This window comes from Panthera leo, assembly GCF_018350215.1.
Source record: "Panthera leo isolate Ple1 chromosome A2 unlocalized genomic scaffold, P.leo_Ple1_pat1.1 chrA2_random_Un_scaffold_54, whole genome shotgun sequence".
NCBI classification, from domain to species: domain Eukaryota; kingdom Metazoa; phylum Chordata; class Mammalia; order Carnivora; family Felidae; genus Panthera; species Panthera leo.
Window position 1 is genome coordinate 20,346 of NW_024962217.1, and position 25,444 is coordinate 45,789.

A 25,444-nucleotide genomic window follows, 5' to 3' on the forward strand; every position below is an offset into this window, starting at 1 on the left:
CCCCCGTTCATTCTCTCTCTTTCTCTCTCTCCCTCTCACACACACACACTCACAAATAAACATTAAACATTTTTCTGAAAAAACAGATAAAACTTCCAGCTGTTTTACCAATAAAAACAGGTTTCTCTGGGAATAGAGATTTGCAACCTGAGACAAGCAAACTGTGGCAAAACCACAGACAAGGCCTCCTGGAAAGGAGAGATATGCTCTCTCATAGAGAAAAGGGGGAAAGTTGGAAATGCTGTTATAAAGTCCATTGGACGAAACTAGGAGTTTAAAGTATACCAGATTTTCATTGAGTATGTTGTGACAGGTTTTCATTGAGTGTGTTGTGACTGTTTCTCATTTTTCCTCACTTCCAGTAGGTCTGCAGGAAACAAGGAGTACTCAACTTGACAGCTCCCTCTGCCCTCTGCCCACCTCCTGACTCCTTTCTAAATGAGGTTTCCTTTTATTACTTTTCACACCGAAGATAAAGAAAAAAATGAATATACCACTGTCCGTGGTTTCTAGAAGCTCGCAATCCAAAAAAGGAAGGAGAATTAATCCATAATTATAACCTAGCATGATTGATGTTCTGATTAGAGCAACCATGGGAGGCTGTGGGAGCCCAGAGGGAGGTGTACAACCCAGCCTGGGGTAGAGAGGATAGGCTAAGGGATATTTAGGGGAAACTTCCTGGAGGAGAGTGTTTGATCTAACTCTTCAAGGGCAGGTAGGAATAAGCTTGGCAAAGAAAACAGTGGGACAAGGGGAAAAGGTGGTTGGGGCAATGGGAACAGCATGGACAAAGCAAAGGATAGTGTGTCTGGGGTGGACAGCAAGGACAGGAGTGGCTGCATCAATAGGTAAGTACAGATTCTGGAGAACTCAAATAGCAGGGGACTTGATCCTGAAAATGATAGAAACCCATTGAGGAATTTTTAAGCAGGTCAGGGACCTGGTCAGCTCCTCTGGTCGCTGTGTAGAGAGTAGATTTGAGACAGAAAAAAAAAAAAAAAAATTGAACAGTGCAATTCTATACAAATGTGTTTGTTGACATTTCAAATTACCATGTGATGAGAACCTTTTATTTGCTATATACACTTGCCCTGTACAATTTAAATCTTAAGTGAATTTAAATATCAGTTATTTAGTCAGACTAGCCACATTTTAACTGCTCAATAGCTATCCTATATTGGAAAGCATATATAGAGAACACTCAGAAAGTTTTTTCCCACAGCATTGAAAGACAAATTACAACTGGGCAGAAGAAATAAAATGCCTAGAAACATTCAGGACTTAAAAAGGCCAGCTTCAGGATACCTGGATGGTTCAGTCAGTGAAGCGTCTGACTCTTGATTTCAGCTCAGGTCATGCATGATCTCACGGTTCAAGAAATCAAGCACCAGGTTGGGCTCTGAGCTGACAGCATGGAGCCTGCTTGGGATCCTCTCTCTTTCTCTCTCAAAATAAATAAATAAACAAACTTAAAAGCAACAAAGTCCAGGTTCAGTTCTTTATGTCAGCTCCTCCTCAGGAAGCTGGGAAGGAAGGAGGATAGACTTCATACCTGCTGGAGTCCTCAGAGAATTCCTTCTGATATGACTAGCACAGCATGAGGACTGGGATAGAAATGTCGCCCTCATGGTCTCCTGGGAGTCGGTTTTCCCATGCTATCATTCAGAGTGTACCCAGGAGGTCTGCCTTCCCCAGGGATTTCCTGAGGTTTCTTATCTCCACAGATAGCCACTTCCCACCCACCATAGAGCCAGGGTGCCTTCCTTCTCACAAAATATTCCCTATAAGATTCACCCACTACCTCTGTAAACATTTATTAAAATGATGCCTTCCACGTGCCTGTCACTGACTTAGATACAGTATGGAAAGAGAGATATTCAAGGTATAATCACATTTCTCACATGGGCTAACTCATTTACATCTCAAAGTAACATTGTAACATTACTATTAACATCATCATCCTGTACAGAAGATGAAATTGAGATTCAGAGAGTTTAAGTCACACAGTCAGATGGCAGCAGCACTAAGGAAGGCTGAAATGGTGCTATGTGGTCTTAAGTAATTTCATATCAAAACTCTCATGCTTTTAATGTTTACAAACACGTTGGGAAGAAAAAATGAACACACACAAATACAATTTATAATTTCCAAGCAATGTAGTAAAAGCAGTGTTACAATCATGCTCAGAAAAATATTGAAGCATCAAAGAGGGATGCCTTTGGTGGACATCATGGAAGGTTTCCTGGAGGAAATGACCCTGGAGCTAGCTGGAAGCATTCCACCCACAGAGCTAGGGGCAAAGTTGTTATAGAGGAGAAAAAGAAGCAAAGCAATTATTTGACTGGTTATAGCTTAAGCAGTTGTCTGATTTGGGAAAGCCTAGGTGGCTGTTTGTGACTGGCTGTCCTCAGGGTTCATTTTCTTGGATTCAAATGCACTGACTCTGGCTTAGTGTTTGGTTTGGTTAATGAGGCGTTACAGCCACCCCTGTCTAGTGGCCTCCTCCTTTAAATATTTTCACACCAGCATATATTCTCCATAGGTTTAAGTTTAAATATAATGAGCAGGGACAGAAACAAACCTTGCTGAAGCAAAACTGTTAGGGATACTTCCTTTTCTTTTAAGTTTATTTATTTATTGAGAGAAAGAGAGAGACAAAGAGCTTGAGTGGGGGAGGGGCAGAGAGGGAGGGAATAGAGAGACCCAAGCAGGCTCTGTGCTGATAGCAGCACATGCTGAGAGCAGCATGGAGTCTGACTTGGGGCTGGATCCTTCGAACTGTGAGATCATGACCTGAGCCAAAATCAAGAGTTAGATGCTTAAATGACTGAGCCACCCTCGTATACCATTAGGGATGATTCCAACCTGACCTTCTCAATTTAACTTTAATACTAACAGAGACAAGGATGGTTCACACTGTACAAATATCTTTCTTATTCAATTATTAGATGGATTTTTTATGAATGAATTTTATCAGAACTGCTAATTGATTAGATAATTGCTCATCGTTTAGCAATAACAGAACTCCATAATATTTTATTTCATTTATGGGGTTATTTAATTAAAGCATAATTATATTTATTGTCATGATAAAAAGATTTCTGTTTTTTTTTCTTTTTTCTTTGAGAGAGACAGAACACAAGTTGGGGAGATGGGCAGTTGGAGAGAGAAAGAATCTCAGGCAGCCTCCACATTCATCATGGAGCCTGATGCGGGGCTCAGTCCCACCAACCTGGGATCATAAACTGAGCCAGATCAAGAGTGTGACGATCAGTCACCTGAGCCACCCAGGAGCCCCAAAGTGGGTTTCTGATATGATTTCTCAGTACCTTAAGCATTGGAAATCTTCAAACTGGTCTTTCTAACGATTATTTTCAGGCTATCAGGCCAAATTTTCTCTCTATATCACCTACTTTATGCTATATGGTATACTGCTCTGGGTATTACAATCATAATTCAGGCCAGTGTGTGTTGAGATGTCACTTTTATGTATTTGGTCCTAATTATTAATTGCATAAATGCCTGTTTGCATGTATTTGTCAAAAATTGACTTTTAGGGAGAGTAGTATTGGTTTTTACATTTTTCTAATGCTTTCAAACACATTTCTGTCTCAGTTATCATCACCTAGGACGTTTTTCTTCTTAATTAGATTGCTGTGAATGTGCTAAGGTACTATCTCTCCACTTCAAGCCCCCATCTTCTCAGTTCTCTGATTACATGGCAACACGTTCTCTAACTCTTGCTTCAGTTGCTTCAGTTTTATGACATTATCTAAGTCACACCTCTTAACTGAAAGAACCTTTTCACCAGAAAATGCAGATCCAACTAAGAGTCAAAAACCCTCGATATTGAGTTACTTTCTATGAACTACATTAAGCATTTCCTCCACCTCAAAGTCACAAGTATTTTGTTGTTATTTAAATACCATATGATACGTGTTCACCAGAGCCTTGCAGTTAAGATACACTCAATGATTATGTTGAGTCATAAGAAAACCCATTGACTGACAGAGGTAATGGACACCATACATTTTTGCTTCTCAGTCTTTTCAATTGTGGCATTCGACATAAGTCTGTTAGCTGAAATAAGAATTTCTAGGCTGATCAGTAATTCAATAAATTATTAACTTCAGTTGAATACATGTGTCAACACGTAATTAAGAAGGTCATCAACTCAACAAGAATGATGCTACCATCTTCATTGTGTATTAACAACCTCTCAAAGAGTAGCTCTTCAGTCTTCGGGGTTTGCACTGAATTCATGTTTTGAATACAATTCTTAATCCAAGATTAATTCATTTAAACTTTACCTTTGTGTACAACCTATCTACTTCAAGCAGCCTTTAGTGGGACTATTGGAACTCAGGGACTCTATAATGCCAAAGTGTAAGACTAAAGGAGTTTAATATGAGAACATTTATATTTTATCAGAACATGTGAAAAGTCATCTTCTCCATTTGTATTTTGGTCTACCACATTATTTCATGAAATTATTTTCTCCTGAAAATCAATTTGCCACAAAGCTTTATTGTATAACCTGTTATATACAATGCATTAGGTAATAAGAATTTCAAGTTAGAATGGTTACTTCTTTTGAGAAATGTCCATTATTATTTACAAATATTTTAAAATCTCTAACAACATACAATGAGATATGATAATAACTGTATGTGGTCAACTCCCCTAATGGTACAATGGGAAGAATGTAGATACTGATGAAGGCTGAGAAAATGTTTCAAAAAGTAGAATTCGAAATTTTAGGATTGATAAACAGCACTTTTATAAAAGGGTGAAATTAAAGGAAATAAAAAGTGATCACAAGGATGAAGTATCAGCACTACATCATTACAGAGCAGTCAGGAAACTAACCTTAGTTTGTCAATGAGGTGGATGACATAAAACATTAAAATCCAGGGATGTCTGGGCGGCTCAGTCCGTTAAGTGTCTGACTTCAGCTCAGGTCATAATCTCGCGGTTCCTGGGTTCAACCCCACATCAGGCTTTGTACTGACAGATCAGAGCCTGGAGCCTGCTTTGGATTCTGTGTCTCCCTCTTTCACTGCCCCTCCCCCACTCACACTCTGTCCCTCTCCCTCTCAAAAAAATAAACATTAAAAAAAATTAAAATCCAGACAGATATTTTCAAAACATTATTGTGCAGACAGTAGATTCACAAAAATACAAGTATTATCAATTGACAATTATGGGGATTTCTTTAGAAACTCTGAGCTGTTTCTTTAGAAACAACTCAGTTGTTCCTGTCATCACTCCTCTGATTTGTAAACGAAAATAACAATACAGTATTCAGTAGCAATAATTTAGAGAGAAAATAATCAAATAAACTTTGAACTTGAGGTGAGAAGCATAGTTAAATAAGAAGAGAACCCAAAGCAGTTAAACAAAATACATTTTAAAAATTAAAAATCAGATGAAGAGAGACAGGAGAAAAACTAGGATGCAAGAGTTTTATGAAAACAAAGGGAAGAAAGTATGTTTCCTCCCCTGTTTTTTTTTCTTGTATGAGAATGCACACTTAAGGCTTTATCACAACTTGTTATTTTTAGTTCACAGTTCTTAATAGACAAGCTAACCTATAATTACCAAAGAATCACTAGGAGTAGTTCTTCAGATAACAGGACACTGAAAACACATTTCCACTTAACAGGAGGGGATTAGTTGGTAGAATGTGTTAGAAAAGCTGCAAATCGGGGCGCCTGGGTGGCGCAGTCGGTCGAGCGTCCGACTTCAGCCAGGTCACGATCTCGTGGTCCGCGAGTTCGAGCCCCGCGTCAGGCTCTGGGCTGATGGCTCGGAGCCTGGAGCCTGTTTCCGATTCTGTGTCTCCCTCTCTCTCTGCCCCTCCCCCGTTCATGCTCTGTCTCTCTCTGTCCCAAAAATAAATTAAAAAAAAAAAAAAAAAACAAAAAAAAACGTTGAAAAAAAAGAAAAGCTGCAAATCTCCTACAACAAATATCAATCCTCTCATTCGGGGGTTGTTTTTCATCACTGACTAAAAAATATAGTCAATCCATTAAACTTTCTTTCAAGTTCTAAAATTGTCCCAGGTGAATTATCAGGGTTTTTTTCCCCATCATGTCACTCTGGTGGGCTGATAAAGACCCAAAAACAACATATGGTCAAATGTTTACTGTCAAACAGCAATCTCGTAACGTTAAAAGAAAATGGGTTTTGGATTCAAAACTACATTAAAGAAACACTTTTGTTAGTTTGTTTTTAGTTTATTATGTGCCAAAAACTTGAGGTGGGCACAAGCACCCCCCCTCAAAACAAAACAAAAACCCACAAAACTAAAAAACAGAAAAACAAATGTATTACCATTTAGTGATAAAATTAAACAACAACAACAAAAGAACACACAAATACCAACAACACGATATGATGTGGTAAAACATTCTGAAAAGACAGAAGGGAAAGTGACTTTTTGTAAGGTGAGAAAAAGGCAAGTAGTTAACTAACTTGGATCTTAAAAGAGAAGTTGTTTTCCTTTTGTTGTTATTGATTTTTGTCCTTTTTTTTCTGAAAAGAAGTAGAGGAAGGCAAAGGGGAATAAGTGTTAAGGTATGAACCCTATTCATGTTTGAGTAGCATCAAGCTTTCTCTGAGATTGGAATTTAGACACACACACACACACACACACACACACACACACACACAGACGGAGGTAGTAAATGATTGGTAAGGCTGTTCTACTTGAAATCATCCCTGTATTAGCCAGGGTTCTCTAGAAAAAGAGAACTAATAGGATGTAGACACACAGATTAGAAAGATAAGGAAGGGAGGGAGATTTACTATAGGAATTGACTCATGCAGTTGCAGAGATCTAAAAGTCCCATAATCTTCCCTCCACAAATTGGTATAATTCAATCCATGTCCAAAGGCCCTTGTACCAGGGGCTCTGATATTTGAACACAGGAAAAGATGAATATCCAAGCTCAAGAGAAAGAGTGAATTTTCCCTTCCTTTGTCTTTTGGTTCTATTCAGGCCCTCAACAGATTGGATGAGGTCTACTCACATTGGTGAGGGCACACGTCTTTATTCAGTCTCCTGAATGAAATGCTAATCTCTTCCACAAATACCCTCACTGACCACCCAGATATAACGTTTTCCCAGCTGTTTGCATTCTATAGCTCAGTTAACACATAAAATCAACCAATACCGTCGCCACTAGCTCCCAGACTTTTCACAAATCTGCAACTATCCCATCACTTAAGTTCCAGTTCAGATATTGTAATTCCATTGAGATCTTCCCTGATGCTCTAATAAGTCAAAATTGCACCTTCTCTCCAGTCCTGTCACATTATCTTGTTATACTTGCTCTCTCTTTTGTTTTTACCCTATTTTTCTTTCCCCATAAAACTTATGACTTCCTGATGTTTTTTGTCACTTACATATTTATTTATTCTATGTATCTTTCCACTAAAAATGTAAATTCCATAAAAGTAGGGTCCATGTATTTGTACCCACTGGAATATTCTGCGGGAGTAATTAGAGATGCATCTTATATGTGCATGAAAGCAACAGATGAGCACACAGTATTTCAAAGATCATTTCAGAGAGTGATTATTTTAAAAATAAGAAAGCATATAATCCTAAATCAGTTTCAAAAGCTTAAGGAATGAAAGAAGTAATGATTATCCAAAGATCACAGTCTCATTCAGGAGGGGTTAATTTTCTATTATGTATACGCATATAATATTTATTCAAAAAATGAGACTAATGCATTTATTTTCAGAATTAAAAAAGATAAAGTTTGAGGAAAATGAAAGTTATTATAGATAAATCAAAAAAAGATTGGTTGCTGAAAGTTTAAATTCCAAATCTTTTCAAGTTTCCAAAAAATTAGTTACCTGTTAATTTCTTAATGGATCAAAGAACTTTTCTCCTACCACCCCCAATACCCATTAATAAAAATCATCTAATTATCTGTATTAGACTACCAGAAAAACAGCTGTTTCGTTAGAACCTGCCTTGCAATTCTGTAATTATCTTTCAAGACTCATTTATTTAACCTTTTTTTCATTCATTTTTGAGGGGGGGGGGGGTGGGGGAGGGAGGGGCAGAGAGAGATGGAGACACAGTATATAAAGCAGGCTCCAGGCTCTGAGCTGTCAGCACAGAGCCCGATGTGGGGCTCAAACCCACTAACCATGAGAGCCTGATCTGGGATGAAGTTGGGCGCTAAACCGACAGAGCCACCTAGGCGCCTATTACTCATTCTGAAGACAGACTGGTCCCCCAGTATTTGAAGGTTTCAAAACATGCGTGCAAGTTCTCTGATACGTCTTCCATCAGGAGATAAAGTCTATGCTCCCACCTTCCCTTGAGTCTGGGTGGGTTTGTAATTTGCTTGCAACAAATACAAGGGGCAGCAGAGACACTGTAAGATTTCTGTAGCTAAGTCACAGAAACCAGTGCAGTTTCTGTCTTGTTCACCCTAACACTCATTTGCACAACTCTGAAATGACATGTAAGGATCTAACCAATCTGAAGAAGCTATGCTATGAGGAAGCCTAAGACCCATGAAAGCACCACAGGTAGATGCACCATTTGAGAATCCAGGTTAAGGTCCAAGCTAATATTGGAAATGAACTGCCATATTTGTGAATTAAGACAACTCCAGGTGAAACTGTACATTCACCTGCAAGTGTGAAGTCTCTCCAGCTCAGGACCCCGTCATCACTAAACAGTGAAAATCTATGTCTGCTATGGCCTCCCTAAAATTTTTTCCATTGTTTTTTGATGTTTATTTGTTTTTGAGAAAGACAGAGCATAAGCAGGACAAGGGCAAAGCAAGAGTGAGACACAGAATCTGAAGCAGGATCCAGGCTTGGAGCTGTCAGCACACAGCCCGAGGTGGGGCTCAAACCCATGAACCACGGTATCATGACTTGAGCTGAAGTCAGACGCTTAACCAACTGAGCCATCCAGGTGCTCCAGACTGCCTTAAAATTTTAGCTCATAGAATCAGTGAGGCTCACAAAACTGTTGCTTTAGGTCGCTAAGTATTAGAGTAACTGTTAGGCAATTACAGTGATCACTATGCAAAGACTAGAAATTTCAGCAACACCAACAAGAGATTCCCCTATGTATGGAATAAAAAACAGGTAATCCTTCAGGAAAAATCTCCATCACAAGAGCTTATTCTCAAATAAGCAGTTAGTCACTATTAAAGAGGATTCCACTTGGCCTGGAAGAACCCTAGCATTTGGAAATTCTAAAAAAATATTTACCATACTGGGTAGTATCGTGCTCTGTCAAGTCAAGAACTCTATAGAAACTTTATGTGCTTAAAGGCTTTAAAACTGGGTCTGTCTTTTCTATTTACCTTAAACTGGTCATTGTGAACAGGTATAATATTTTATTCTGAGTATTTTTGCCTTTAAAATAGGCCTTACAAGCATGGGGAATGACTGTGTAAAACAAGCAAGCAAGCAAGCAAGCAAGCAAACAAGTGACAAGAGAAGATAACCTCTTTCTCATCAGAACTATTTCAATCTAGAGAACATGTTTTTCTGATGGTATGACTGCTTGAATTACTTAGGCCAAGTCTGTGTGCAAAGATATTTGGATGAGATGAAAACTATCAATGCAATTTCCAGTTAGAATCGCTTCATTTATGAAAGCTAACACTTATTTATACCCAAAGGTGGTCCCTAAAAAATACAGCTAACTTTTAGTGCAGACTGTACATGGTCATGAAGACTGAAAAATTATCCATTTAACTTAGACAATGTAGCTAGGTATTCTAGACGACAATCTATGTCTCCCAACAAATTAGAATGCTCTTTTTCCTAAAAGCATATAAAAATCACTAGATTTCAAAGATTACTCTGTTTTAGCACATTATTTCCAAACATTAATAGACATTGGTTATAATATAACCTCAGTATTATTTTGTCTTAAATAAATTCTACTTGGATTTTGTCATGTAAATTGGAAAATATGCCATCTTTCATGAACATTTAATTCACCTAAATGACTAGGCTGTAAATTCTCTGCAATATGCTTGAGGTACTAGCAATTCTATGGAACAGTGTTGACCAATAGAAATAAAATGTGACCACAAAAAAGAATTTTAAATTTGCTAGTAGCCACATTTTAAAAAGTAAAAAGAAGCCAGTAAAATCAATTAATTCTATATGTGTATATACTTATTTATATATTTATATATTAAATATGTACAATTATATATAATTTTTAATTATATATGTAATTAAACCTAATATGTCCAAATATTATATTTCAACCTATAATGTATATACACACATATATACATATTTTGCTGTACTAGGTCTTTGAAATAGATTATGTTACCGCACATCTCAGTGTGAGATACAAGCCTTGCTTCAAATGTTCAGTAGTCACATGTGACTAGTGTCAACTAGTTGGAGAGCTATAGAATATTACCCACAGTGGAGTTACATCCAGGTTTTGTGCACGTTTACCTGTTTCATTTTTCCCCTTTATGGCAAGGCTCTAATTATTTCAAGAACCTCAAATAAAAGTAAATATATTTGATTGTATCCTTTTATGTAAGTTATTTACTATTTAAAATAAATCTTTATTTCTTCCCATTAGTTTCAATGCCAAATACTGATATGCTACCCTAATTCAATATGCAGATGTAATCAGTTTTCCAAACCTAGTGAGAAAAAGATTAAATGTAATAAATAATTCTTTTGGCTGAATTATCAGCTGTGCAGAGAAACCTTCTCTAACCACCTTCTTGGGCGTTCCCACCCTCCATCCCACCAGACACTCCATCATGTAATCCTGCTTAATTTTTTTCATGTTTCATATAACTATTGACAATTTAAGAACATTATTTAAATCAGTTTACCTGTTCATTGTGTATCTCTGCTACTATAATATAGGTTCTTTGAGAGCAACCACATTTTTTTTTCCGTGAAGCACCAATGATGCTCATTGCTTAGAAGAGTGCATAGCACAATGGAGGTGTTCAATAAATACTTGTTCACTGCATTTTAAAAACATAGACAAATCAGCTAAAATGGTGTTTAGAGAGCTTCACCTAAGAGTCACTGGCTTCTTAAAATCTTTCTAGGAAGTATTAAAATCTTCTAGAAAGTAGTGCAATGTTTATAGTGTAATTCATATGGTGGAAGGTCTCCTTTAAAAACAAGGAGTTCAGAAATGGAAAACATCTCATTTCTGATTAGGATAAGAGAAAAGCTTATCCTCCCCCCCCCCCCAAAATATCATCTACAGTCTACTTAATACAATGCTATTAACCCAACATACAAACATGTTTCTTTCTCGTTATTAAAAAAAGCCTCTCAAATTTAAAGTCAATAAAGAAATTAAAAGCTTAATGAGAGCAAGAATCCCCTGACTGTGTTCATGCTGTTATCAGCCTGTGATGCTGTAAAAGATAGGATGATGATTTCATTACCAGACAACCAAAAGAAGAGGAAGGATAACAAGGAGAGCTGTGAAAGACCTCCTGGTGAGAGAAATCTTGCAGTGAAAAATTGTTGAGCTTAATCAAGTCAAGGGAGAAATTAAATACAAAAGGGATAGCTTTTAAACATAACCACCTATTGCTTAATGCAAAATAATTTGGGAAAATAAGGAAAAATAATTTGAGATTGATCTAAACAAGATTCCTATTCAATGTAAAATTTTGTGGGAAACCCTGAGATAATGCCCACCATCTCTTCCCACGTAATCTCAAGAAATTACAATTGGCCTGGTCAGAATATAAGTAATTTTTTTTATTACTCACTTCAAAAATAAGTATTATATGAACTAGAAATTTACTGCAAAATTCTAACATTTCGCTCCCAGATTAAGAGAGAACCAACCCTTCAGCAGATGTCAAAAGCTTCCACAACTATGGTCAAAAGAGAGGTGCATGGGTACAGTACTGGACTTTTCCTGCTTCCCACTGCCTTCACAAGTAGTACACAGGGTACCCCAGACACAAAAAGGTTCTCACCACTTCTCCCTTCTATAAGACCACTACCCCCACACCCTCTGTTCTGGCTTCTTTCAGATCATCATCAAAACCTCCTGGCATTGTTCTCAATTCCCACACTTTCACCCCTTTAGACTCTGCACAGCTCCTGTTTATTCCCCCTCTCTCAGCTTTCCACAGTTCCTAAAACTTGCCCACTGTGTTCTGTGCAATTCACAATGCATCATCTTCAAAGTCCCCAGGATCTTGACACTTGACTCTGAATGTTCCCTTCCTCATCTTGCTCAAAGGAGCCCTGGATCTTCTCTGAGAAAAGTGTTTTCCCAATGGATCATTTTGTTTTACCCCGTCCTTCCTCACACGCTTGAGACTGTACTGGGACAAGTGTTCGTTCTCTTTACAGCTCATCTCCAGTTCTAGATTATTCCCTCTTCCTTCTCTCTGAATTACTCTAGCTTTGAATCATGTCATCAGATATTACCGCATACCACTCTTGAGAGTTAGCTCCTATCCCTCGTGTTATTCCTCTTCATTTCTTGAAGATTTTAGTTTCTACTTCAATCACTCTCTCAAAGATCTTACAAATCTTAGAGATACCAATTTATAGGAGGTGATTCTTCCAACATTCTAATTTCATGTAAATGACAATAAAATTTCCATATTCACAAGTTCAAACATTTACTTTCTGGTCATGTACATACATATTAGGGAGAGAGAGGGAGTGGAAGGGAGAGGAGGGGAGAAGAGAGAATGGAACAAAGAAGAGAGAAGACTGGTTTCTTTTCAAATTTTTGAATGTGAATCTTAAAGGATTCCTTAATAATTCCTTAAAACTCAGCAAATGTAGTCTTTTTTTAGTCTCTCCGTCTTGACCTTCAACTCTACAAGTTTTGTATGATACAGCAGTAGTTTACTATTTGTAGTCATATACATACATGCACATATAAATACATATACACACACAATCTCTGTACATAAATACACATTTGACGATACTTTTGGGTTACTCAGAACAATCTCCTTCCCACATGGTTATCTTGCAAAATATTGGGGTTTTTCCTCAGGGTTTAAGGTTAGATGAGTGGAGGTAAGGTACCAGGCCAGCATGTACACCTCATCAGAGGAATGCAGATTATTAGATTAGTAACAAATGCTATAAAACATACCCTGGCACTTTGGTGTGCCATAGCCCAGCAAATTAGACGGGTGTCCTTAGTCCTTAAGGAAAACACTATGCTTCCAATCCTTTACAAGTTGATCTATGAATGTAAACCTGGCACTCATTTCAATACATACAGGTAGTAAATAAACCAAAGGTTTATTTCAATCCACAAAAATTTCAAAAGGAAGAGAACATGATGGGGAAACCATATGTTTCTTAGATACACTAAGCAAGATTACTAATTTCAGAGATATATCAGCATTAACCATAACAACAACAACAACAACAACAACAAGAGTAAGGATGCTTACACACATCAATAAAAAGCAACTATTTAATTTACTTTTAACTTACTCTATATCTCCGTCTTGCCTTGATTTAGCTAATTCTTGGTTTCACTCTACTCAGGGATATCACTCTCTTTCAACATCAGTTTTACTGCCATCGACCTCCCCTCTGGCAACCATCACTTTGTTCTATTTATTTAAGAATCTTTGTTAGTTGATGTTTTGTCCATTTATCCATTTTTTCAGTTTGTTATTCATTTGTTTTGTTTTTTAGATTACCCATATTAGTGAAATTATATAGTATTTGTCTTTCTCTGACTTATTTTACTTGGTATAATACCCTCTCGGTCTACCAATGTTTCTATTATTTACAAGACAAATATGGAATCAAGTGGTTAATAAGCACCTAAATAATTAAAACTAGCTTATATTCCATTTCAAAAATTTTATTCATTTTGCTAGACATGTGTCAAATATGCATGAATAAGTTGGAACTAGGGAATCAGTTATCCAGGATCACATGCAGATATCCCAGGATCAGTGATCCGTGAGGTTTTCTGAAATGGAATTTGTGTTTAAACATTGTTTCTGGACTTTGTGTAAGTTTCCTGTTCATTTTCTCCTTTACATAATTTTCAAATTTTGAGTTTCAGGCTATCTACTCCATAAGAGTTTGATATCTGACATTGCTAAATGAAACTTCAAGTTCCAGCACCTTCTTAATAATAACAACCTAGAGCAAATAATTTTCTTGCTCTCAGACTTCCTTGACTATAAAATGGAGCTAATACCTACCTCTTAGGTTTACTATCAGGATAAATGGAAATGTTTCTTTGAAGCAATCTAGCTCAGTGACTGGTACATAATAGGTGATCATTATATTGGTATAAGCCATCCATTCAACAAAATTCTAGTATAGGTCAGATGTTTGTCAGTAAGTAAGCATTTTAGCACCCCTGGAAGTACCTTCTAGTGATAAAGACAGTCAACAAAGGTATAAACAAATTAACAATCTGGTGGTGATAGGTACTATAATAAAACAAACCAGGTTATGTTTCAAATCAATAAGTCAATAAATGAATAAATCAGGTTAATGGGAAAAAAGAATGTAAAGACGAGCAATCTACTTTTTCTCAGCCCTTTGTTTATTGGACATTGTATCTGAAAACACAGAGAATGTCATGCAATAAACATGTTATGATCATTTTTATAAAAATTTGGTTGATTATATGTTCTTACCATAAGAAGTTCTTCATAAGATCCCAAAAGATGATTTCCCTGATGACAAAAAAAAAAAAAAAATGAAGATTAGAAATATGAGTATCACACCATATGTGATTTAGGTTTATTCAAGTTTTATTTTCATATTCTGATTTCTCTTTTTTCTTGAACTGAACCATATTTATTAAAGTAAGACTCCCATCACTATTTGAATAATCAAAACAATTTTACATTTGTTGTAACACTATTTGTCTCTTAGTAAGTAAAAAAAAAAAAAGCACACCAACCATATAGAGTGAAAATACTCAAGACCTTTCCACGTCTAATTCTAATATTAATTATTTAACCTTTACTCGACTCAGTTTCCTCATTTTATAAAATCATGGAATTTGTTCCAATGGAATTAGAGCATATCTAAAATTTGAATTCTGTTAAAAGTTGAGCCAAAGTAATTTTAACTCATTTAAAGAAAAGTTTTATACATATTAATTTTGAAATACCAATTATACCACATACATACAACGTGTGAAGATATATTGCATATATCTCATGTTTAAACTAGAATTAGAAGTTATTGAGTAATTTAAAACCATTTAATTTCAACCAAGAGAAGAATATATTTTCCTTCAACTTTAGAATTCTAAACACTGAAGCCTGAGACGAAAAAGAAGAAAGAAAATTCTAATTTGTCCCTGAGTGATTTAAGTGGTTTTTAAAAGCATCTTTTGCTCATAGAAAATATTTTTCTATCCATTCCTTTTTTTTGCAATCCCTACCATGTCTTTTTCCAATACCACTTTAATTTAAATTTTGACTACCAACTTCGAATTGAGCAAAAGAAATAGATTTCCAAAATCACTGGGCTGCTGTGAATCACTTTCAAAAAGAGAGGACAAACAAATGGATTACAGCTATCATTAGGCTCTGGAATTGAAATTACAAGCACTCTGAGGAGTAATTCTAGTATGTGGTCCAAGGATCCTGCTGCTCATGTCCATTAACATGGCACACCCTGCTGAATTATGAAAATATTCCTAAGATCTAACATTTTTACAAAACGATGCTGAAACCAAATCCCCAAAATCCTCCCTTGATAAATACAGGTTCTATAAAACTCAGTATTTATATTGTAGTCTTAAGAAAACTTTAAGACATACAGATATATTTCACATATTAAAAGCGGTGAAGTGTCTGGTATTAAAATTAATGTGCAGAGCAACTGAAAACTCCATTAAATAGATCCTTATTTTAAATTCCATCACCAATAGACAATGACTCTGGTACTCCCACAGTAATAAAGCCCAGAGTTCTTTCTCTGCAACTCAAGAATGCAGACCTGGGGCAGGTGAAATTTCCAGAAAGGTGGATTTCATCTTACTATAAGGAGGAAAAAATACATCATGAGATAAGAGTGTTTTCAGTGACTAAAAACATTTAAACAGAGAAGAGGTTCATGTTAGACCATTCTAGCAAAGGTTTCTGACCAGAGCGCCCCCACATTTCTTTCCCACATTTGGGCCATTATTTCTGTGTGTCAATAACCTTTGTAGTGGGCTTACAAAAAAATGTGAGACACAAAACAAATCTGTGTTAAATATACATTAAATATATATTCCATATTAAGCATTTCTTAAAAATGTGCCATGCTGTTCAAGAGTGTATCATAATCACAAGTAGCCCCTCACATTTGGAGTTTCCTAGGTCTCAAACACTCTTTTCCCATCCTCTTTCCCAGTAATATAACCTATCCTATAGGTTCTAGGTATGTACTACCTTTTCCAGAAATGAGTTTCTGCCCCTCTCCAATGTTGAAACAGATTGTGTTTTACCTATTTCCTTTGCTAGAACCATAGGCACCCATAGGCAGCAGTTGTGGTTATAATTAAATTGTACCCCCAAAATTAGTTCTGTAGAAACACCAGATCCAGAATGTTGATGCACTTTAAACAGATTATTTTTTGAGATAAATTTGGAGAACGCTGCATGATTCAGAGATTAAGCAAAGTCATTTATTAAAGGACATCACAGAGCCATGAAACTTTTATATTCTGTGAATTACTATTAAAAAGGTAAGTGGGTACAGAATTTCTCAAAATTGTTTTCCTTCAGACTCATTTTTTTTTTTCATGGAGCACCTTCTAAGACTAAAGTTTCTTCACATTTGTTTTAGAGAACACAGAATTATTTTATTCACCATACTCTTGACTGCACCTGGCACAAAGTAGACAGGTAGGAAAAACTAATTGTATCAGTTTTTAAAGTGTAAACTAACCGGCTTTCAGGTTTCTTGATAAATGCCACCCCAACTGCCCCTATTTTTTGAAAAGGGACTTGGTGATCATCCTCTTCGTTCTGATTACAGGAATTCCCTGATATACTTGGTCACTTAATTTCTGTGAGAATAATTCAGGGCTCAAGATATTACATCTACACGAGCAGTGGGTTTCATTTTTGGATAGCAATTGTTCAAAAAATTCTTTTTCACTGGGGCACCTGTGTGGCTCAGTTGGTTAAGCTTCTGACTTCAGCTCAGCTCATGGTCTTGTGGTTCCTGAGTTTGAACCCCACATCAGGCTCCTCATGGACAGCGTGGCGCCTGCTTGAAATTCTCTCTCCCTTTCTTTCTGCCCCTCCTCCACTTGTGTATCCTATCTCAAAATAAACTTTAAAAATTCCTTTTCATTGAATTTATAACTGAGCACCTCTAACTGCAGTGCATTGATTCAAGCTCTTCCTCTTCAAATGACTAAAAAAGTTTACACTCTCTTCTACCTAACACTTCATAGGCATTCCTTTTAGGTTTCTACCCTCTCAAGTGAACATCTTAGTTCCCTTATTCCTACTGCAGTGTGGTTTCCAGGTTTCTAAGTTCACAGCAAACTTGCTATAAAAATTTAGGTTGTTAACTCTGTGTTATTCTTCTAAAGCATACTTGAGGTCAAAATAAGACAGGATCTTAATGTTTTGGAAAGATGCCACGGCCTAATCCTGTGCTCTCTATTCCATTCATATTGTTCCTGTGGCCCAGAATGCTGTTCTTTCTTTCCTTCACCTCTACAAACAGCGTTTACCTTTTGAGATCAAGTCAACCCCATGGCATGCTCAACTACTTTAGCTGCCATTTCTTCCCTCCTGCTCTCAGACAAATCATTCAGGACTCATTGTCTACTATCACAATTTACCCTCCCAATTTTCTTTATTATTCGCCGATGTTCCATGTGTATTTTTCTTTATTCCCTAAGAAGTTATAAAGGTATGAGGGCAAGTACTTTACTTTTTATTTCTCCAGAGCACTTTATAAAAGGCTTACACACATGAAATCTATTGGTTAAATATTTGCCTGAAAATGTTGGTGCACATTGATATGCAGATTGCTATGGCTACCATCCTTACAAACCTCCCCTTGCTCCTTAATATTTAGAGGGCTAAGGTAAAGAGCACTGGGATCGACATAGTCAGGATGCAGTTTACTTTCTGACTGCCCAAGCTTTTTTCTTTGCTCTGAGGGAAAGGTGGTGTGCTGAAAAGGACACTTGCAGATTCTCTGGCCTGGTTTCCTGATAGGTCCCTCAAACGGGAGGCACTGGTAGGAATTTAAAAGGCAAAAGTGAGGAAAAAATCCTTCTGTTTTCAACTCTCAAAGTAGCAGAAAGTCAACTACCAAGAGGGTGTAGACTCCAGCATATGCAGGTACTCACAGCAGCAGGTGAGGAAGCTCCGTTTCAGAAGCAGTGCCTCAGCTTAACTGGGAGTGCTCTCTAGGACAGAGGCAGGGGCAGCTCCCTGATTCCATGTCATATCTACTCATCCCTTTCCCTGCCCATCTATCACTTTTGAAAACATTCCTCTGCCTTAAAAAACCTCTCTTTGAGGGGACACAAAGGGCCGTTAAACCGACGAAAATCCATCAAGGAAATACAAATTAAAACCATAATGAGATACCTTTCAATAATCACCTAAGCCATTTAGAAAGTACAGAAATAGGGGCTCCTGACGGACTCAGTTGATAAAGCGTGAGACTCTTCATCTTAGGGTTCTGAGTCTGAGCCCCACATTGGGTGCAGAGATTAGTGAAAAGATACAATAAAATTTTAGAAAGTAATAAAAACAGAAAATACAGAAAGGAAAGAGAAAATACCAAGTGTTGATGAGGATGGACAACAACCAGAATTCTCAGACACAGCTTCTGGAGCTGTAAACTTGGCACAAACTCTTTAGGAGCCTAGCTGGCTGTTTCTACTGAAAGTGAACTTAGGCCACCTCTATGGTCCCAGAGCTCCATTTCTCTAGGCATATGCTCATCATAAATGTGTACAAATGTTTACCAAAAGACACAGAATAACATGTTCACAACATACTACTTGTGGTCGCTGAAACCTGGATATTACTCAAATCTTCAGTAACAACAGAAGGATACATTGGGGTATATTCACATAATAGGGATACTTAGAGCAACGATGATGGCTGTCTACAACTACATGCAACGATATGGATGAATTATACAAACAATGTTAAGTTAAAGTAGTCAGTCATGAAAGTACACATACTGTATTATCCCTTTTATATGAAATTACATACAGCAGACAAGACTAGCATATGCTGTAAGAAGTTAAGACAATGTACTACCTTTTGGGGAAGCAGGAGACAGCCTAATGGGGTGCCAGGTGATCTGTTTCTTTATCTGGATGCAAGGGACAGGGATATTCACTTGGTAAAAATCATTGAGGTTCACTCCTACAATATGTGCACTTTTCTGTATGTATATGTGTGTATACACACACACACACACACACACATACAGAGAGAGAGAGAGAGAGAGAGAGAGAGAGAGAGAGAGAGAGAACTCAGTACAAACTTTAAAAAAGGTCCTGGTCTACTTCAGACCAGGGAATATCAGTGACTTTGTCACTGCATACCTAGGGTAATATACTGGAAAAAAATGAAACCAACTATTCTAAACATTTCTTTTAGCCATTAAAACAAACAAGCAAGCACTAAGCAAGTTTTCTCAGAACACCTAACTATAAAATAAAATAACTGAAAAACCTGCAGTAGTTTCTGTCTTCTTGACTTAATGCATATAGATGTAGGTTTCCTTGCTTTCCAAGTTAACACATGTAATTCTTATGTTCTATTTCAAAATAACTTTTATCATTTCCATAAAATAACTAAAAATTCCAGAACACACATGTTAAACGTTTCTGCCAGAGGCACCTCGGTGGCTTAGTCAATTAAGTGTTGGACTTTGGCTTAGGTCATGATCTCATGGTTCATGAGTTCAAGCCTTGCATCGAGCTCTGTGCTGACAGCTCAGAGCCTGAAGTCAGCTTTAGATTCTGGGTCTCCCTCTCTCTTTGTCCCTCCCTCGCTCGCGCTCTCTCTCGAAATAAACATTAAAAACAACTTCTGCCAAATCCCATGAAGTGTTTCAAACCAGTAAGATATGATTCAGGTTTTAAAAATATGTAACAAACACCACTGGCATTTTCACATATTTTAAATACCCAACTTTATCTTCCAGATCATATTTAAACATTTTCATTCATAATCATTATTTTCATAAAAGTTGAGTCTTTAACCAGAATAAAACTTCCCTACTGCTAGACAAGGAAAGGAGTTATGAAATAAAAAACCTGAAGGGAGATACTTTGTTTTGTCTTTCATTATTAAATACAATTCAGAGGCTCACACTATTTAATGGAATTTCTTTTAAAACATACAGAAGTGAAAGGGAGGAGAAGATGGCAGCGTAGGAGGATGCTGGGCTCACCTTGTCCTGCTGATCGCTTGGATTCCACCCACACCTGCCTAAACAAGCCACAAAACCACCAGAAGACGAGCAGAACGGACTCTCCGGAGCCAAGCATAGACAAGAGGCCCACGGAAGAGGGTAGGAAGGGCGGAGAGGCGGTGTGAGCTACACGGACTGGTGGGATGGGGCTGGTGTGGTGGAGGGGCAGCCCGCCCAGTAAGGCATAGCCCCTGCGTCTGGCTTGCAAAAGTGGAGGGGACAGACTGCGTGAGTTCTAACAGCCAGCAGGACTTAATATCTGGAATGTTAAAAGTCAACAATTCTACCCTCGGAGATCTGGGAGGGCGAGAGGACCCCGGGAGAGTTGATGAGCCCTGAAGACGGAGCTTAGCTCGGCGGGGAACAAAGGTGCTGGCCAGCGCCATCTCCCTCTCCCATCCCCCGGCCGAAATCCCAAAGGGAAACAGTTCCCCTCACCGAACTTGCTTGCACCATGCAAACACCCAACGCTGTGCTTCTGTGGATCCATCCCTCCGACGGGTCTGCTACCTCCCTCCAGGTGCTACAGGGCCCCTCCCGCAGGGGACCACTTACAGCAAAGAAGCTAAGCCTGCCCCGCCCACCCCTGTGCACGTTGCAGATCCACCCTGCCTAATACGCCAGATCCCATCAAAGCAGCACAAACCTGGCAGTGTGCAAGTAGCCCAGAGAGGGCCCACACCAGTTCACAATGAGTCCTGCCCCTGGGAGAGGGGAACGTAAGGTGCACACCAGTCTGACTCTGGCCCAAGCGGTGGACTGGGGACAGACATTGGGTCTGACTGCGGCCCTGCCCACCAACACAAGTTACTCCAGACAACACAGGGGAAGTGCCCTGCAGTTGGGCGCCACCCCAGGGACTATCCAAAATGATGAAACGGAAGAATTCTCCTCAAAAGAAATCCCAGGAGGTAGCGACAGCTAACGAATTGATCAAACATGATTTAAGCAATAAAACAGAACAAGGATTTAGAATAATAGTCATAAAATTAATCCCTGGGCTTGAAAAAAGCATAGAGGACAGCAAAGAATCTATTACTACAGAGATCAAGGGACTAAGAAATAGTCATGAGGAGCTAAAAAATGCTATAAATAAGGTGTAAAATAAAATGGAGGTGGCAATAGCACGGATTGAAGAGGCAGAGGAGAGAATAGGTGAATTAGAAGATAAAATTATTGAAAAAGAGGAAGCTGAGAAAAAGAGAGAGAGAAAAATCCAGGAGTATGAGGGGAGAATTAGAGAACTAAGTGAGGCAATCAAACAGAACAATATCCGCATAACAGGAATTTCAGAAGAGGAAGAGAGAGAGAAAGGGGCTGAAAGTGTACTTGAACAAATCATAGCTGAGAACTTTCCTGATGTGGGGAAGGAAAAAGGCATTGAAATCCAAGAGGCACAGAGACTCAATTCAGATGTAACTTCAATTGATCTTCTGCACTACATATCATAGTGAAACTGGCAAGTACAAGGATAGGGAGAAAATTCTGAAAGCAGCTAGGGATAAACATGCTCCAACATATAAAGGGAGACCGATAAGACTGATGACAGATCTATCTACTGAAACCTGGCAGGCCAGAAAGGAATGGCAGGAATACTTCAATGTAATAATGAACAGAAAAAATATGCAGCCAAGAATCCTTTCTCCAGCAAGTCTCTCACTCAGAATAGAAGGACAGATAAAGGTCTTCCCAAACAAAAACTGAAGGAATTCATCACCACTAAACCAGCCCTACAAGAGATCCTAAGGGGATTCAGTGAGTAAAATGTTGCAAGGACCACAAAGTACCAGAGACATCATTACAAGCATGAAAACTACAGACATCACAATGAATCTAAACCCATATCTTTCAATAACAACACCGAATATAAATGGACTAAATGCTCCAACCAACAGACATAGGGTATCAGAATGGATTAAAAAAAGAAAAAACACAAGACCCATCTGTTTGCTGTCTACAAGAGACTCATTTTAGACCTGAGGACACCTTCAGATTGAAAGTGAAGGGATGGAGAACTATCTATCATGCTACTGGAAGTCAAAAGAAAGCTGGAGTAGCCATACATTTATCAGACAAACTACACTTTAAATTAAAGGGGGTAACAAGAGATGAAGAAGGGCATTATATAATAATTACAGAGTCTATCCATCAGGAAGAGCTAACAATTGTTAAGTGTCTATGCGCCAAATTTGGGAGCCCCCAAATATATAAAACAATTAATCACAAACATATGCAACCTTATTGATAAGAATGCAGTAATTGCAGGGGACTTTAATACCCCACTTACAACAATGGATAGGTCACCTAGACACAGGATCAATAAAGAAACAAGGGCCCTGAATGATACATTGGATCAGATGGACTTGACAGATATATTTAGAACTCTGCATCCCAAAGCAACAGAATATACTTTCTTCTCAAGTGTACATGGAACATTCTCCAAGATAGATCACATACTGGGTCACCAAACAGACCTTAATAAGTATACAAGAATTGAGATCATACCATGCACACTTTTAGACCACAATGCTATGAAACGTGAAATCAACCACAGGAAAAAGTCTGGAAAACCTCCAAAGGCACGGAGGTTAAAGAACACCCTACTAAAGAATGAATGGATCAACCAGGCAATTAGAGAAGAAATTAAAAAATACATGGAAATAAATGAAAACGAAAATACAGCAATCAAACGCTTTGGGATGCAGCGAAGACAGTCCTGAGAGGAAAATACATGTCAATCCAGGCCTATCTCAAGAAACAAGAAAAATCCCAAATACAAAATCTAACAGCACACCTAAAGGAAATAGAAGCAGAACAGCAAAGACACCCGGAACCCAGCAGAAGAAGAGAAATAATAAAGATCAGAGCAGAAATAAACAACATAGAACCAAAAAAATCCTGTAGAGCAGATCAATGAAACCAAGAGTTGGTTTTTTGAAAAAAACAAACAAGATTGATAAACCTCTAGCCAGGCTTCTCAAAAAGAAAAGGGAGATGACCCAAATAGATAAAATCATGAATGAAAATGGAATGATTACAACCAATCCCTCAGAAGTACAAACAATTAGCAGGGAATGCTATGAAAAACTATATGCCAACAAACTGGACAACCTGGAAGAAATGGACAAATTTCTCAGCACCCACACACATCCAAAACTCAAACAGAAAGAAAAGGAAAACTTGAACAGACCCATAACCAGCGAAGAAATTGAATCAGTTATCAAACATCTCCCAACAACTAAGAGTCCAGGACCAGATGGCTTCCCTGGGGAATTCTACCAGACATTTAAAGCAGAGATAATACCTATCCTTCTCAAGCTGTTCCAAAAAATAGAAAGGGAAGGAAAACTTCCAGACTCATTCTATGAAGCCAGCATTTCTTTGATTCCTAAACCAGACAGACTCCCAGCAAAAACAGACAACTACAGGCCAATATCCCTGATGAATATGGATGCAAAACTTCTCAATAAGATACTAGCAAATCGAATTCAACAGCATATAAAGTGAATTTTCCCCATGATCAAGTGGGATTCATTCCTGGGCTACAGGGCTCGTTCAACATTCGCAAATCAATCAATGTGATACATCACCTTAATAAAAGAAAAGATAAGAACCATATGATCCTGTCAATCCATGCAGAAAAAGCGTATGACAAAATTCAGCATGCTTTCATAATAAAAACCCTCAAGACAGTTGGGATAGAAGGAACATAGTTAAACATCCTAAAAGCCATTTATGAAAAGCCCACAGCTAATATCATCCTCAGTGGGGAAAAACTGAGAGCTTTCCCCCTGAGATTAGGAACATGACAGGGATGTCCACTCTGACTGCTGTTGTTTAACACAGTGTTGGAAGTTCTAGTGAAAGGGCGGGCCTACACCAGCCGACTCCATCTTGTTCTGTGTCCTTCACCTTGACCACACCACCTCCCCTTGAGCCACCCCCTCCCCCACCTGCCTAACAGAACTCGGACCTCACCAACTGCCCTTAGGGGAGTTGGTGCTCCCCTTGAGCAACCCCCTTCCCCACCTGCCCAACAGAACTCGGACCCTTCCCCAGCCAATCGGCTGAGGCCATAGCTATTACCTCACCAACTGCCCCTAGGCCCCAATAAAACCTTTGGGCTTTGGAAACTCGCTCTCTCTCTCCCCGGTATCTCACCGCTGCGTCGGTGCAGGTAGGGGATTGAGCTTGAGCTAGCTCAAATAAAGGCTCTTTTGCTTTTACATCGGACTCGGCTCCCTGGCGGTATTTGGGGATCACGAATTCTGGGCATAACATTTGGGGGCTCGTCTGGGATCCCCAAGACCCCCGAGGGACCCCCGACCCGGAGAGCCTGACTGGCCACGGTTAGTGTCTGTCTGTTCTGTCTTTTCTGTGTGAGCTCATTTAATTCTGGTAGTGCCCGACGCGGTCTAAGTGGACGCACTGGAGGACCACGGGCTGGGAGTTTTGGAAGACGTTCCGATTCTCCCTTCTGGAGGGACGTGGAATCCCCTCATCGGTTTTGGAGGGACGTGGAATCCCCTCATCGGTTTTGGAGGGACGTGGAATCCCCTCAAAGGTCTGAGACGAGGCGGGTCGCTCCCGCTGGTCGGCGTGAGGCCGTCGTCTTTGGAGGGACGTGGAATCCCCTCATTGGTTTTGGAGGGACGTGGAATCCCCTCATCTGTTTTGGAGGGACATGATTTCCCCTCATCGGTTTTGGAGGGACGTGGAATCCCCTCATTGGTTTTGGAGGGACGTGGAATCGCCTCATCTGTTTTGGAGGGACCTGGAATCCCCTCATCGGTTTTGGAGGGACATGGAATCCCCTCATCGGTTTTGGAGGGACGTGGAATCCCCTCAAAGGTCTAAGCTAGCTTTCAGTTTTGCTTCCATGGAGTTGGAAGACTTTCTAGGGGCCCTCTGTTTGTCTGTTTTTGTGTTTCTCTGTTTTGCTCTGTGGACTTACTGGACGGACGTAATGGGACTCAGACTACTCCTCTAAGTATTATGATTGATCACTTTAAGGATGTGAGGG

The 25,444-nt window shown here is 38.7% G+C and overlaps 1 long non-coding RNA gene across 2 annotated transcripts in view; it reads right to left on the reverse strand.

Annotated features, from left to right (window-relative positions):
* Positions 1-25,444, reverse strand: part of LOC122212709 — a 49,927-nt gene that overhangs the window by 17,830 nt on the left and 6,653 nt on the right. Inside the window, exons 2-3 of one of the 2 annotated variants that reach the window (XR_006199262.1) lie at positions 14,649-14,687; positions 10,870-11,000 (exon numbers count right to left, since the gene is read on the reverse strand). This is a non-coding gene — a long non-coding RNA (uncharacterized LOC122212709). Of the gene's footprint in view, positions 1-10,869; positions 11,001-14,648; positions 14,688-25,444 lie in introns of those variants that run through there. The other variant, XR_006199263.1, reaches the window with a different exon arrangement.